General features: G+C 38.3%; 1 non-coding gene across 1 annotated transcript; it reads left to right on the top strand.

Moving 5' to 3' along the window:
- The first annotated feature begins 4266 nt into the window (after positions 1 to 4266).
- On the top strand, positions 4267 to 4413 carry LOC132022958 (U4 spliceosomal RNA). Its single transcript, XR_009405833.1, has one exon. It is a non-coding gene; the product is annotated as a U4 spliceosomal RNA (small nuclear RNA).
- The last annotated feature ends 9506 nt before the right edge of the window (positions 4414 to 13919 follow it).

Genomic DNA, 13919 nt, shown 5'->3' with positions numbered 1-13919 from the left:
AGTGGACCAGTGGGTAGTCCAGGAAGGAAGTGGAAAGACAGCTTCCGAACCTGGCTTTGAGCTCTGCGAAGTCCTCTAATGAGTCCATTTAGGCTGAGTATTTTTCCAGCCACCTTCTTAAAGTCTTCCTTTCTTCCATTTGAGTCGATTGGGCTACAAATGCAACCTCCCTGACATGGAGTCTCTCAGTAGCTCTGAGTGGGGCCCATCTACCCCAGGGCAGGGTTCCTGGTTGGAGGGAAGAGTGCGCCTGGAAGTGAGTCTTTGAAAAGGCAGTTGGCTTGTTCCTGAAGTAGGTCACACGCTCTCAGCCGTCTCGTCCTCCTGCTCCTGTGAAAACAGCAGGTTCCTCCCCATCGGCAGACATCCATCTTTGCCTCCCGCGATGGGCTTCGGTGGTCGGGCAGCCACAGGCAAGCTGTGTCTTACTCGTGAACATCCTTCTTGTTTCAGCAGATAATGGACTCTAGTTAGGAGACAACACAGTAAACACCGCATAAACATTGGGTTGTGCAGCTGGAATGAGTCTGCATATAAATAAGAGTGCTGGGAGCCAGGGAGGTAATAAGTCAGGAATGCAACGGAGAAAGGTTATTAAAAGCAGAGCTTGTAAAAATCTGCAACAAGGCTGAAAGCTTGGAGCATTTCTTGATTACAGAGGACTAAAGGCAGCGGCCTGTCTCATCTGTGCTCTGGCTCGCTGGGTGACCGGACTCCTCACTTAAAATCCTGCTGTTATTCACTTTGTTCTATCGTAAAGTTGGGATTTTATGCACTGAAAACAAAAGCGAGTTGTCGGGATGTTGTGAAGACTGTACATGAAAGCATTATGAAAAAGCTGATATTGCTGCATGAACAGAAAGTTATGTGATTCTTAATTTGGGAAAGTGGATGAAATTACTCTTTTACACATCTGAGCCCTCTTCTTGGTTGAATATCAAGCGGAGTTATCTTTTGCAACAGAAATCTCTCAGGGACATATCAGGCATAAAAAGAACCAAGAGTATTTTCTGTTGTGTTAGAGTCAAAACAGAAAGGTCCTTTTTATTAGCTTTATACTGGTCAGGATATGGTGGGCTATGCAGCAATAAGAAATAAGTCCTGAAATCCCCCTGGCTTAACAACAGGAACAGACAGGAGGATGTTCCTGTGTCTCTGACACAACACCCAGCATGTCTATGGCATTTCTTTTACAATCAGTGAGTTCTAAGCCCCCGGCTGCTCCCTCTCTAGTAACTGTACTGTGACTTCTTGCATTGCCTCAGAAGGGAAAGAAAAGCCTGGATCCCACCAGGAGATGTTTTTAATAGTCAAGCCAGGAAGTGGTTTATTATTTCCACGACTGTTCTGTTATCCATGACCCAGTCACTGGGCCGGAGCCCAATGGCAAGGGAGGCTGTGATGCATGGAGGAGCCCAGCAATGTCTTGGGTGAGCTCTGTGCCTACCTCACCTCTCTTGAAGTTAGTATCTAGCAACTGGGTATACAGGGATACCTTCTAGTCATGGAAGAGATGATCCTACTTTGATGTTGTTCTGATGACTTGTTAGTCTCTGGCCGGGATTATGAACTTACATATTTTGGGGGACAGAACAAGACTTTCAAAAGGACTTACCAACCAGCTGTAGACCTCTACATGACATTGTGATTTTAATTTTGGACACTGGTGCATCTGAACCCTGGTTTATTCAGGATAACACTTAAGTAATTCAACCATATTTCCAGGCTAATTGTTGCCATGCCATCTTAGCAGCTATGATATAATTAGGATAGCATTACCTTTTAGCCTTCTAATGCTGAGGCTAATAGCTTTGGTCAGGCGTTTTACTATTGATTGGAACACTTTATTAAAAGCTTTGAATTGTGCAGAAAGAAAAACTTGTTAAATGCAATCATATACATCTTATAGCCTAACATCTGGCATTTTCATAGTATGAGGTCATCATAAATCGCTGATATTCATTGCTACTTTCAAACTTTCTGAATTTCAGAGTGATTCAATGGTATCTTTTAGAGTTGCAGAAGCTATCTCAGCATTGAGATTATTTAGATTTAAATTAATGAAACAAGGAGCCCATTAGACTGATGTGGCTCTTACGGCATGGTGGCATATGTAAGCAAACCAAAATCTAAGCCTGTACATGCTTCAAGGTTACGAAACTGAAACCTATGGACAGCCAATCACAAATAGCAAACTAGGCTTTCATCAATAACCAACCAATAATTTCCTTTCTTTGCTTTTTGTCTTTTCTTCATAAAAGTCTCACCTGGAGCTCTGGTCTGGGGGTCGGGGGAGACAGCACCCAACTACCTTTGATTTGATGCCTCACAATTTGAATCACTAGTTGCTCAAATAAACCCTTAAAATTTTGAATATGCCTCAGTTTATCTTTTAACAGATTCCAGTGTTATATTTTTATTGGAACAGAACGGACATCTATAGAAAGCAATTGCTACCTCAAAATAGCCCCTCAAATTTAAGTTAATTTTAAATACCTTTTCCAGATGGGCAACCAACTGTTTTCATCAGTTTGGAACTTCCTAGCAGTAAAATGCTGGTGTGTAAAGGTTACTCTTTCATTTTATCTTCAACAATGCAGTCTGTTCTTAGACCCAGTCCATCCTCTCTCAGTTTTTGAGCTTGATGATTTGAATTCACCAATCCTAAAATCCATCTGTTTGTTGCCTGAAAACAGTTGAACAGATTTCGATAAATTTAGAAACTGTAAATAAATTCTTGAATAAGCCTGAATGATAGGTAGGATTTCACATCAAGGATAGACAACCATTGTATTTATTTAAGACTTACAGATGCGGATTTGCTCATGTCCCTAATGTTACATCATCCACAAGGTCAGATAAGAATTTGCTGCTCTCTCATACTCCAAGTGGTAACATGATTTCCTTCCAAACTTTGCAGAAGAAAGTAAATCCATACTGAGTTTAAACCACAGGAGCTGCCCCCTCTGATTTTCCTGGGTCCCCCAAAATTAATCATCCTTACATTCTTTTTGCATTTCCATCAGTTTTCCTGCAGAAGAAACGGATGATAAACAAAGGGAAAATGATAATACAATATATAAAACATTTGTGTATTATTCTTTAAGGATTTGAATATATTCTAACAGCAGAAGTTATGATGCTTTTAAAGACTTTGTTGAAACCCCAGGAATTCTAGGGAACACATGTTGTTATAAAACACAAGTCACATAACAAGAGCTACCTTTTTTTCCTTCTAACTACTATTTACTGCAGGTATATTATATTTCAAGCATTGCTTAGCATTTTCCATATGGCATTCCATTAATATTTGCAAAGAATTTGTCAGTTATACTTTCTGGTCTTCATTTAACAGATGAGAAAAGCAAGTCTGGAAAAGGCTAAGTAACTTGCCAAAATCACAAGGCTGGCAAGTCAAGGAGCTGTGATATTGCTATTTCAGATAATCCTTTTAAAGGGACAGCTAGGGCATGTGTGCTAACTGCCTTCTACAGTCACATTACTCAGAGTTGGATACAGGCATCTGAACATGATTAGAGCCCTTTTGTCCTGCATTTCTACCATGAAATACGGATTCAAAATACATTTCGGGTCCTGTTTGTTTTCATATTGACAAAACTCTTGTATACTGCACTGATCACCTTTCTAAAACTTAAATAAATATTATTGAGATATAATTTACATAATTAAGATTTAACTATTATAAGTGTCCAATTCTATGAGTTTGGGTAAATATGCACACCAGTGTAACCATAAGCACAATAAGAATAAAAATTTTCTATCATTCCAGCTACTTCCTTCCTATTTTTTTGTAGCTCATCCTTATGATCACATGAGGTAAAATTTAGTGGTATTTTCTTTTGTGGCTTGTGTTATTTCTCTTCAATCTAAGAAATCTTTGCCCATCTGAGCATCACAAAAATTTCTCCTGTGCATTCTTCTAAACCTTTGGAGTTTTAAGTTTTCACATTTAATCCTGTAATCATTTCAAGTTAATTTTTATATATGGTATGAGTAAATGGTCAGGCTTTATTTTATATAGATCCCCAGTTCTCCAGCACTTTTTGTTGAAAAGACTATCTTTCCCCCATTGAATTACCGTGGACCCTGAAAGTCAATTGATCATATGTGTACAGGTCTATTTTCAGACTCAGAATACTGTCCCATTTATTTGTTTATCCTTGTGTCTGACTTGGACTGTATAGATCTGGAAATCAGGTTCTATAATTCTTCCATTTTTTTTTTCCTTTTCAAAACTGTTTTAGGAGCTTTGCGCAGTGGCAGTATCGTAGCCAATGAGGTTTATCCGAGGCGCGATTATTGCTAATTGAAAACTTTTCCCAAAACTGTTTTAGGTATTCTTTATTTTTTGCATCTCTACATACATTTTGGAATCAAGTCACTGAGAATTTGATTGGGAATGAGCTGAATCTATAGATCAGTTAGGGAAAATTAACAAGTTGAGGGGTACCTAGGTGGCTCAGTCCTTAACATCTGCTTTTGGCTCAGGTCATGATCCTGGGGTCCTGGGATTGAGCCCCACATTGCACTCCCTGCTCAGTGGGAAGCCTGCTTCTCTCTCTCCCACTCCCCCTGCTTGTGTTTCCTCTCTCAATGTCTCTTTCTCTGTCAAATAAATAAATGGAATCTTAAAAAAATATATAGATGTTACTAAAATAAACAAAACCAAGTTGAGTCTTTTCAATCTATGAGCATATAATATCTATCCATTTATTTTGGTCTTTAATTTTTCTCAACAGAGTTTTACAGTATTAAATGAAAAAAAATCTTGCACGTATTTTCTTAGAGTTATTCCTAAGTATTTAATTTTGGATGCTACTCTAAATGGTATTTTTAAAATTCAATTTTTAATTTTGTTCTTAGTATACAATTGATTTTTGTATCTTATTTCCTGAAATGCTCTTCAATGCATTATTAGTTCTAAAAGTTTTTCTCTAGATATATTCGAATTTTCTTCACATAAAATTATGTCATCTTTGAATAAAACATTTTTATTCTTTCTCTTTCAATCTGTATGCCTTTTTTTCCTTTTCTATCCTTATTGAATTAGCTCAGACCATTAGATACAATGCTGGATAGTTATAGTGAGAGGAAACATCCTTGCCTTGTTTTTGTCCCTAATGGGAAATAGTTTGGCTTTTGCCATTAAATAGTACGTTAGCTATAGGTTTTTCACAGATACTCTTTACCAAGCTAGAAGAAGAGAACACATAGTAAGTTTTGTCAAATTATTTTGCTACATCTGTTGATGGGATCTTGTAGTTTTTTTTCTCCACTATTTTTTTTATGATATGGTAAACTATATTGATTGGTTTTGAGATTTTATTTACATCTTCTAATGCTTGAATAAGCTGACTTTGTCATGATATAGTCTTCTTTTTTATAAATTTCCATAGTTGATATCCTAACATTTTACTAGGGAATTTGGCTTCCATATTCTATATTCATGAAGGTCTTCAGTTTTCTTATACTATTTTCATCTAGTTTCAGTATCAGCTTAATACCAATCTCATAAAATTTGCAAAATATGGTAAGGAAGAAGTAAAACTTTCACTGTTTGCAGATGACATGACACTATATATAGAAAACCCAAGAGGAGCCCCCTGGTGGCTCAGTCATTTAAGTATCCAATTCGATTTTGGCCCTGGTCATGATTTCAGGGCTGTGAGATGGAGACTTGCAGCAGTCTCTGTGCTCAGTGGGAAGTCTGCTTGAGATTCTCTCTCTCTCTCTCTCTCCCCCTCTGTCTCTCCTCTACCCACTCTCTGTCTTTCTCTCAAATAAATAATAAATAAATCTTAACACCCCCCCGCCATGAGACTCCACCAAAAAACTACTGGGACTGACAAATGAATTCAGTAAGTTTGCAGGTTATAAAAACAATATACAGAAATATGTTGCATTTCTAGACACTATAATGAATCAGCAGAAAGAGAAATTAATAAAATAATTCCATTTACAATTGCACAAAAGATAATAAAATACCTAGGAATAAACTTAACCAAAGGGGTAAAAGACCTGTACTCTGAAAACTCTGATGAACTGATGAAAGAAAATGACAATGACACACATAAATGGAAAGACATTCCACGTTAATATTGGAAGAACAAATATTGTTTAAAATGTCTATCCTATGCAAAGCAATTTACAGATTTAATGTAACCCCTATTGAAATATCAACAGTATTATTTTTACAGAACTAGAAAAAACAATCCTAAATTTGTATGGAACCACAAAAGACCTCAAGTAGCCAAAGCATTCTTGAAAAAGAAAAACAAAACTGGAGATCCTACAATTTCAGACTTCAAGTTATATTACAAAGCTGTAGTGATCAAAACAGTATGGTACTGGCACAGAAATAGACACATAGATCAATAGGTCAGACAAGAAAGCCCAGAAATAAACCCACAATTATAGGGTCAGTTAATTCTTAACAAAAGAGGAGAAAATATCCAATGAGAAAAAGTCTCTTACAAGGTTGGGAAACCTTAACTCCCACACGCAGAAGAATGAAAGTGAACCACTTTCTTAGGCCACATGCAAAAATAAACTACATATGGATTAAGGACCTAAATGTGAGACTGGAAACCATGATAATCCTAAAAGAGAAGACAAGCAGTGATTTCTGTGACATCAGTTGTAGTAATATCTCTCTAGATATGTCTTCTGAGGCAAGAGAAACAAAGGCAAAAAATAAACTATTGGGACTAAACTACATCAATATAAAAAGCTTCTGCATGACAAGGAAACAGTCAACAAAATTAAAAGACAGCCTACTGAATGAGAGAAGATATGTGCAGTGACATATCTGAATAAAGGATTAGTACCCCAAATCTGTAATTTATATGACTCAATACCAGAAACCAAAATGATCCAATTTAAAAATAGAAGGTATGAACAGATATTTCTCCAAAGAAGACATCTAGATGGCCAACAGAACACATGTAAAGATGCTCAACATCACTCATCATCAGGGAAATGCAAATCAAAACCACAATGAGATACCTCCTCACACCTGTCAGAATGGCCGAAATAAAAAACTCAAGAAACAGTGTTGGTGAGGATATAGAGAAGAAGGAACTCTTATGCATAGTTGGTGGAAATGCAAACTGGGACAGTTCCTGTGGAAGAAAGTATGGAGGTTCCTCAAAAAATTAAAAATAGAAATACTATATGATCCAATATTTCCACTACTAGGTGTTTACCGAAAGAATATGAAACTAATTTGAAAGGATACCTGTAACCCCTGTGGTTATTGCAGCATTATTTATAACAACCAAACTGTGGAAGCATCTCAGGTTTCCATCAATAGATGAATGGATAAAGAAGAAGTGGTTTAACTGTCTATCTATCTACCTACCTATCTATCTCTATCATCTATCTATCTATCATCTATCTATCCTGTACATCGATCAATCTAAAAAAGGAATCATTTCCTTTGCAACAACATGGATGGAGCTAAAGAGTGTAATGCTAGGGGAAAGAAGCCAACCAGAAAAAGGCAAATACCATATGATTTCATTCATCTGTAGAATTTAATAAATAAATGAGCAAAAGAAAAAGAAAAAAAGAAAAAGAAAGAAAGAAAAAGAAACAGCTCAGACTTTTAACCATATAGAATAAGCAGGTGGTTACCAGAGGGGAGGTCAGGGTGGGGATGGGCGAGATAGGTGATGGAGATTAAGAGGACACGGGTCATCACGAGCACCGAGCAATATTGTAAACCTGAAACTAATACAATACTGTGTGCAAACTATACTGGAATTAAAAAGAAAAAGAAAGAACAAGAAAAAATTGAAAACAAATGAGCTAGCAGTGAGAAAGAGCAAAATAACATGAAAAAGAATTACAAAATATTCTTCTATTTTCTGTTTAGAAAGGGTCTTAGTGTAGGAATGGTATTATTATTTTCTTATAAGTTTGATAGACTTTACCAGTGAAGACACCTGTACTTGGAGGTTTCTTTATTTGAGGGTTTTTAACTAAAATTTAATCATTTTTAGAGAGCTATTGCCATTTAGATATCATTTCTGGAAATGGCAACATTTTCTGTTCTTTTGGTAATTTTTTGTTTTTTTAAAAATGTTTCCCATTTTATTTAAGTTGTTGAATTTATAGCCATATGGTTGTTCTCTCTCTCTCTCTCTCTCTCTCTCTCTATATATATATATATATAATATATAAATTTATTTATATATTATATATATATAATTTAATTTAATATATTTAATATATATATTAAATATCTGTAAAATATCCCATATTCCAGCATAGTATCACCTATTTCTCACTCGTATAAAATTTGCCAGAGGTCACATTAACCTTCAGGGGCTTCCAAGCATGTACTGAGTCAGTGATCTAGGCTGTTAGATCTTGTGGCTCTGCACTCTCCATGCATGGTTCCCATACCTACTGCTAAGTGAATATAGAGTTAGAATGTCTTGCAGGGTTTTTCCTTGCCTCAGCTGGGGGAGTGAAACATGTCATTTCAGTTCACAACCTTTGACCAGATATAGTCACTTGGCTTTGTCCAGGTGCAAGTGAAGTAGGAGATTTAGCCTTTAGTGTGCCCAGTAAGGAGAGAATTCTGTATCGAGGAGCATTAATGATGTCTACTGATGTCTGCATCTGTCACCTGATATTATGCTTCTCTCCACTTCTGAATAGAACATTTTAGATGATAGTACATGTCTGTAATCCCTCCAACTGTTCAAGGACTTTCATCTCCATTATTATATGTTTCCAAATCAATCTGTGAGTTACACAGGGCAGGCTCTTTTAGTCATATTACCTTGGATGAAGTATGTAGGGTCCAGACACAGATCAAGGAAGAGAAAACAGAAAGAACTTTGCAGTTTTGTTGTATCTGTAATTCCTTGGGAGAATATAGCATGCCATGCAGACCACTGAGGAGAAGAATCAGGTTTGGTCACTAAGCAGAGAGACGGAGTAGAACTCCGTCTGCCAGGTGGCAACTTTCTATGGGGTGGCAATAATTAGAGCTGGTGATTGAAAGTTTTCCAAGACTGGGCAAGTGGACAAGCACTTTGTGGATTTTACAGGAAGGGAAAAAGCAAGGAAGGACAAGCAGACTTAGGATTGGCTAATTAAAATACTTTTAGCAGGCTTATAAGGACTATTAAGAATTGTTTGTTACCTGGCCCTGGAATGATCATAGTGAGTTACGAAAATCAGGAGTTTGAGCATTTGATTAGGGAGGTAGATTTAACTGGTTTCTCAAGGAAGGAAGCTGGCCTCTAGCCTGGGCCTCAAGACTGAATTTAGATAGCATTTTAAAAACTATATTACCCAGGTATTACTTATTGTCCCTAGTTTGCATTTAAGGTGCTGAGTCATTTTGAGGTTAGATCAGTTACCCAAGATCATCTAATTATTTCCCAGAGGGCTCTAGGCTTAGAACATAAAAATCCGATTCTCTGATGGAAATGTTTTCCAGTGCATTGCCTTACACATCAAAGAGGTTTAATAAATGCTTCTGTGAATCACCTTACCCAATCAGAAGGCTGGGTTCCCACTCTACTGCCTCATTTAGGGGCATGGCCCTTTTTCTTTTCACACAAGGTCATAATGTGTCAGTGTCCCAGAGGGGCTCTTGAACTCCGCTCCCAATGGAGGCAGTGTCTGTGCATCACGAGGAAGCACACAGAGGAAGATAGCAGAGATTGAAGCCAGGTGGCAACTTTCTAGGGGGTGGCAATAATTAGAGCTGGTGACTGAAAGTTTTCCAAGACTGGATTTCCCTAGAACAAAGGTTAGCCTAGAACTTGAATGCATCCTTTCCATTTAAAGGGATGAGTGCAGAGAACCATCACTTTCAACAGTGTTCTTGAGAATAGGGCTCCTCTCCTACCACCGGTCTCCCAAGCAGTGCTGTTCAAGGCAAGCTTGCTGACTGCTGAATTCAGCCTTCTGGGGAACAGAAAAGAACCAGGAGTTGGCATGTTGTGGTGTTTAGGCCGCATGAATATTAAGACCTATTTGCAAACACTATAGAAAAGCTAAATTGAGTTAATTTCTATTTCTTGAACTGAAACACTGAATTAAAAAACAATTTAAATGTCTTACTCTTTTAGAAAAAAAAAAATCAATGCTTTAAAATTAATTTCATTTTTTAAACTTATTGTTAGCTCAATAAAGCCTTTTGGGCTTTTTAAGCTAATTGTCTTTGAACTCATTTTAAATTTGAAAGTTTTGTAATTTTGATAATATTTTAAACATTATCTTCACTATATGGCAGTTCATGTTACAATCTTAGAAGGGTACAGAAAAAATTATCAAGATCCTTGTGTAAGAATGGCACAAATATTTTTGAAGCATTCCTATTGTTTTTGTAGAACAGTAGGCATTATATTATCCCATTTTGTTTAATGGAATCATATGTATGTATGTGGAGATATATGTATGTATAGGGTGAAAATTTACGAATTCATTGAAAAATATCTGGAAGACTGTATAGTGGAATGTTACCACTAAGGGATCAAGAACTCGGGTTTGTTTTTAGAGAGAGCACACATGTCAGCAGGGTGGGGAAGAGCAGAGAGAGAGAATCCTAAATAGGCCTCATGCCTGGAGCCCAACGAGGGGCTCCATCTCATGACCCCGAGACAGTGACCTGAGCCAAAATCAAGAGTCTGACGCTTAACTGACTGAGCCACCCAGGTGACTCATCCATGTGGGTATTTTGCTACATTTTTGTACTTTTATTTTAACTTGATTATTTCCAGCAAGTTTTTAAGAAATTTAATAACTCAGGAAGCAAGTAATTTAAAACGTATTTTAGGCATGAATCAAAAGGATTGTGTGAATGTGGTCAGATTTATTTTGTTCATGTCTGAACAGAGCCTAAGGCTCCTCTTAAAAGTTTGGCCGTAGGGCACCTGAGTGGTTCAGTCAGTTGAGTGGCCAACACTTGATTTCAGATTAGGTCATGATCTCAGGGTCGTGAGATTGAGCCCTGCATCAGGCTCTGTGCTCAGCTAGGAGTCTGCTCCGAGTTCTCTCTCTCCCTCTCCCTCTTCCTCTGCCCCTCTGTCGACTCCCTGTCTAAATGAATAGATAGATAAACAGATAAATAAATAAATAAATACAAAGCTAAAAAAATTTTTCATCACGTTATGAACATCTTCCAAGTCGTTAGTCTTCTACAGCACTGATATTTTGAAGTGGTTTCATAATATTTTGCTCTGTAAGTGTAAAATTACTTATTTCTAATTTTCAAATTTTTAATTTCAGTGGGAACACATGCTTACTGGGTGTAGTACGGAGGTCAGGCAAAGTGAGAAGTAAAGTCCTCTTCTCAGCCACTTTCCACAGCCTTCTCTACATGAACACATCCGTTAAAGTTTAATGTCTATTTTTCTGGACCATTTACTACTTCCGTGCAAATTCAGTCAATATTTGCTACTTCTCTGTCCCGCATCTTCTTTTAAGTACTTTGATTTCTAATTCTCCAGGTGGTAATTTTGATATGATTTATAAGCTTCAGATGTCATGTGTTGATTTGCTTAGTATATGGGATATTAGAGCATTCCCTCTATTTCCTTCTCCATTTGATCTTCAATGATCAAGTTTTAGTTTTAAGTCTATTTTTTATTTTCTGGCTTTGAAATTGTACTAGAGCGTGTATGTGTTGACCCATCTCCGTGCAGTTACATGAAGATGCCTTGCCTTGCTCCTTTAGGACTGGGGCTGGTAAAGGGCTAGATTCTGTATGTTTCGGATTCTGTAGAATCTATATGGATTCTATACATTTTGCTTGGCATCTGCACATACATACCAGGATTCTGGCTTATCCAGTGACCCAGCTTTTCCCTCCCTCTATGAGCAGCCATAGACCCCAGGCTCACAGACAGCAGGCTATGTTTGGACTGAGAGAAGACCCACAGAAAAAGGAAAGGCAGGGAAAACGTGTCACTGAGACTCCAGATTTGTCTTCCTTCACTGTCTTGCAGTCATTTGCTTCTGACTTCTTTGTGTGTATGGGCACAAGGCCCATTAAGGTTTTAAGGCTATGACTAAAGAAAGTATTTATTTTCTTCTTTGGACATGCTCATGAACAAGAAGGAGGATGAGGTCAGAAGATGTGCTACCAGATGCTCTTTGATATTCCCCAAATTAATAACCGCCTTTAAAGGGGTAAGGTTACCAAGCAAAGAGCTGGGATTTTCTGGAAGTAGTTCCTCACAGAAGCATTATTTCAATGGTTGCATCTGTCAGCCTGGGATCACACACAGGCTTTGCAGACAGAGTGGGGTTTCCAATAACTCCTGCTACTTCCAGTCAGGAAGGCAGAGAGGATTTGAAGGAACATCAACTGCTGTGACAGAGAAGGAACCGTGCCGTTCACCTTTCTTTGCCTTTTAGAAATAATCCTCTTATCTATACAGCACTTTTCAAGCCTTCCTCAAATGAATCTTCAGGTGCTGACATAAGGTTTTCCCATCAGGCTGACCTGACCCACCCATTCTGCAGCCAATAAAAGCAAGGCCAGGGCCCCTCACACTGCTTGTTTAATCATCAGGGATTCCACCTCCCCCTCGCCACCGCCCGGTTTTCACTGTGATTCAGCTCCACCTGTTTTCCTCACTGTCTCTGGTTTTCCACTCTCAGCTCCACTTCTGCTTTTTGGCAAAATCCTCTGAAATTTTTATGATTTTACTTCCTCTCTTGTATAGTTGTTTCACCAACTAATTCGCCTGCCTCTTTTTCGTTGTTGTTGAAGTCACCCATCAGGTCTTCCTAAGGCATTTCACTTGGTATGCATAAAAACAACTCTCTGTTCAGGTTTAGCTGTCATTGGCTGATGTGACATTTAGTTAAATGACATTATTACAAGAACACATACAACAGGCATAAATGGGTGGGGTCCAGTCACAAATGACATGACTGAGCATCCAGCCCAATTGGTGGAACTGACAGTATTAGTAGATATCAGAAATTAGCCACCTAGCGAGAGCCTTCAGCTTGCTGTGCCATCAGTCAATATGATTCATCCAAGACATGGAGTGGATTCACTAAGCAAGTGGTTGCTTAAGGAAGAGCAGTTTAGAGACCCTGCACTTCCATGAATCTTATAACCATTGGCCATCAGACCTCTTCCCACATCATAGGGGACATTGCTCTCTAGCTTGCCTCCCTGGCACCTGAGTCTTGATTAACCTATGTGGCTAGAACCTCATCAGATCCATTTTGGATGTGAGGGTCTTGGAGGAGGTGGGGATGGTTCAGACTACCCTGAAATTGTCTTCCCAATTTCAGGTTCGATGCCAAGATCACTAAACGGTGAGCCCAGCCTATCTCCAATTATGCCTGTTGTGTTAGAATCCTTTCCTCCCTCCCCTAAAGATGTCCATATCCAAATCCTTAGAGCCTGTGAATATATTATATTACACGGCAAAGGGCACTTAAGATGGCAGATGGAATTAATGTTGCTAATCACCTTACCTTAAAATAGAGAATTATCCAGGTGGGCCCCATGGAATCATGGAATCAGAAAGGTCCTTAAAAGTGGAAGAGAGTGGGTTGGAAGCTGTGCCTGTAGAGAATCTCAGAGTAATGTGATGTCAGAAGAACTCAGGGTGTTGTTGCTGACTCTGAGGGTGGAAGAGGCCCTGAGTCGAGGACTGTGAGTACCTTCTAGAAGCTGGGAAAGGCATGGTTCTCCCCTAGGGCCTTCATAAAAGAGTGCAGCCCTCTCTGCAGCATGGGTTTAGCCTCTTGAGACACGCCTCAGACTTCTGACCTCCAGAACTGTAAGATAAGAGGCTGGTGGTTTGTAAATTTGTCGTAATTTGTTTTATCAACAACAGGCATCTAATGCACCCACCCTCTTACTTCTGTGACATCCTCTATTTTCCTAATAATGGAAATTACATGTA

This window comes from Mustela nigripes, chromosome 7 (assembly GCF_022355385.1).
Source record: "Mustela nigripes isolate SB6536 chromosome 7, MUSNIG.SB6536, whole genome shotgun sequence".
In the NCBI taxonomy this organism is placed as follows: domain Eukaryota; kingdom Metazoa; phylum Chordata; class Mammalia; order Carnivora; family Mustelidae; genus Mustela; species Mustela nigripes.
Note: the sequence above shows the minus strand (reverse complement) of the source record. Positions and strands in the feature narration are given on the sequence as shown.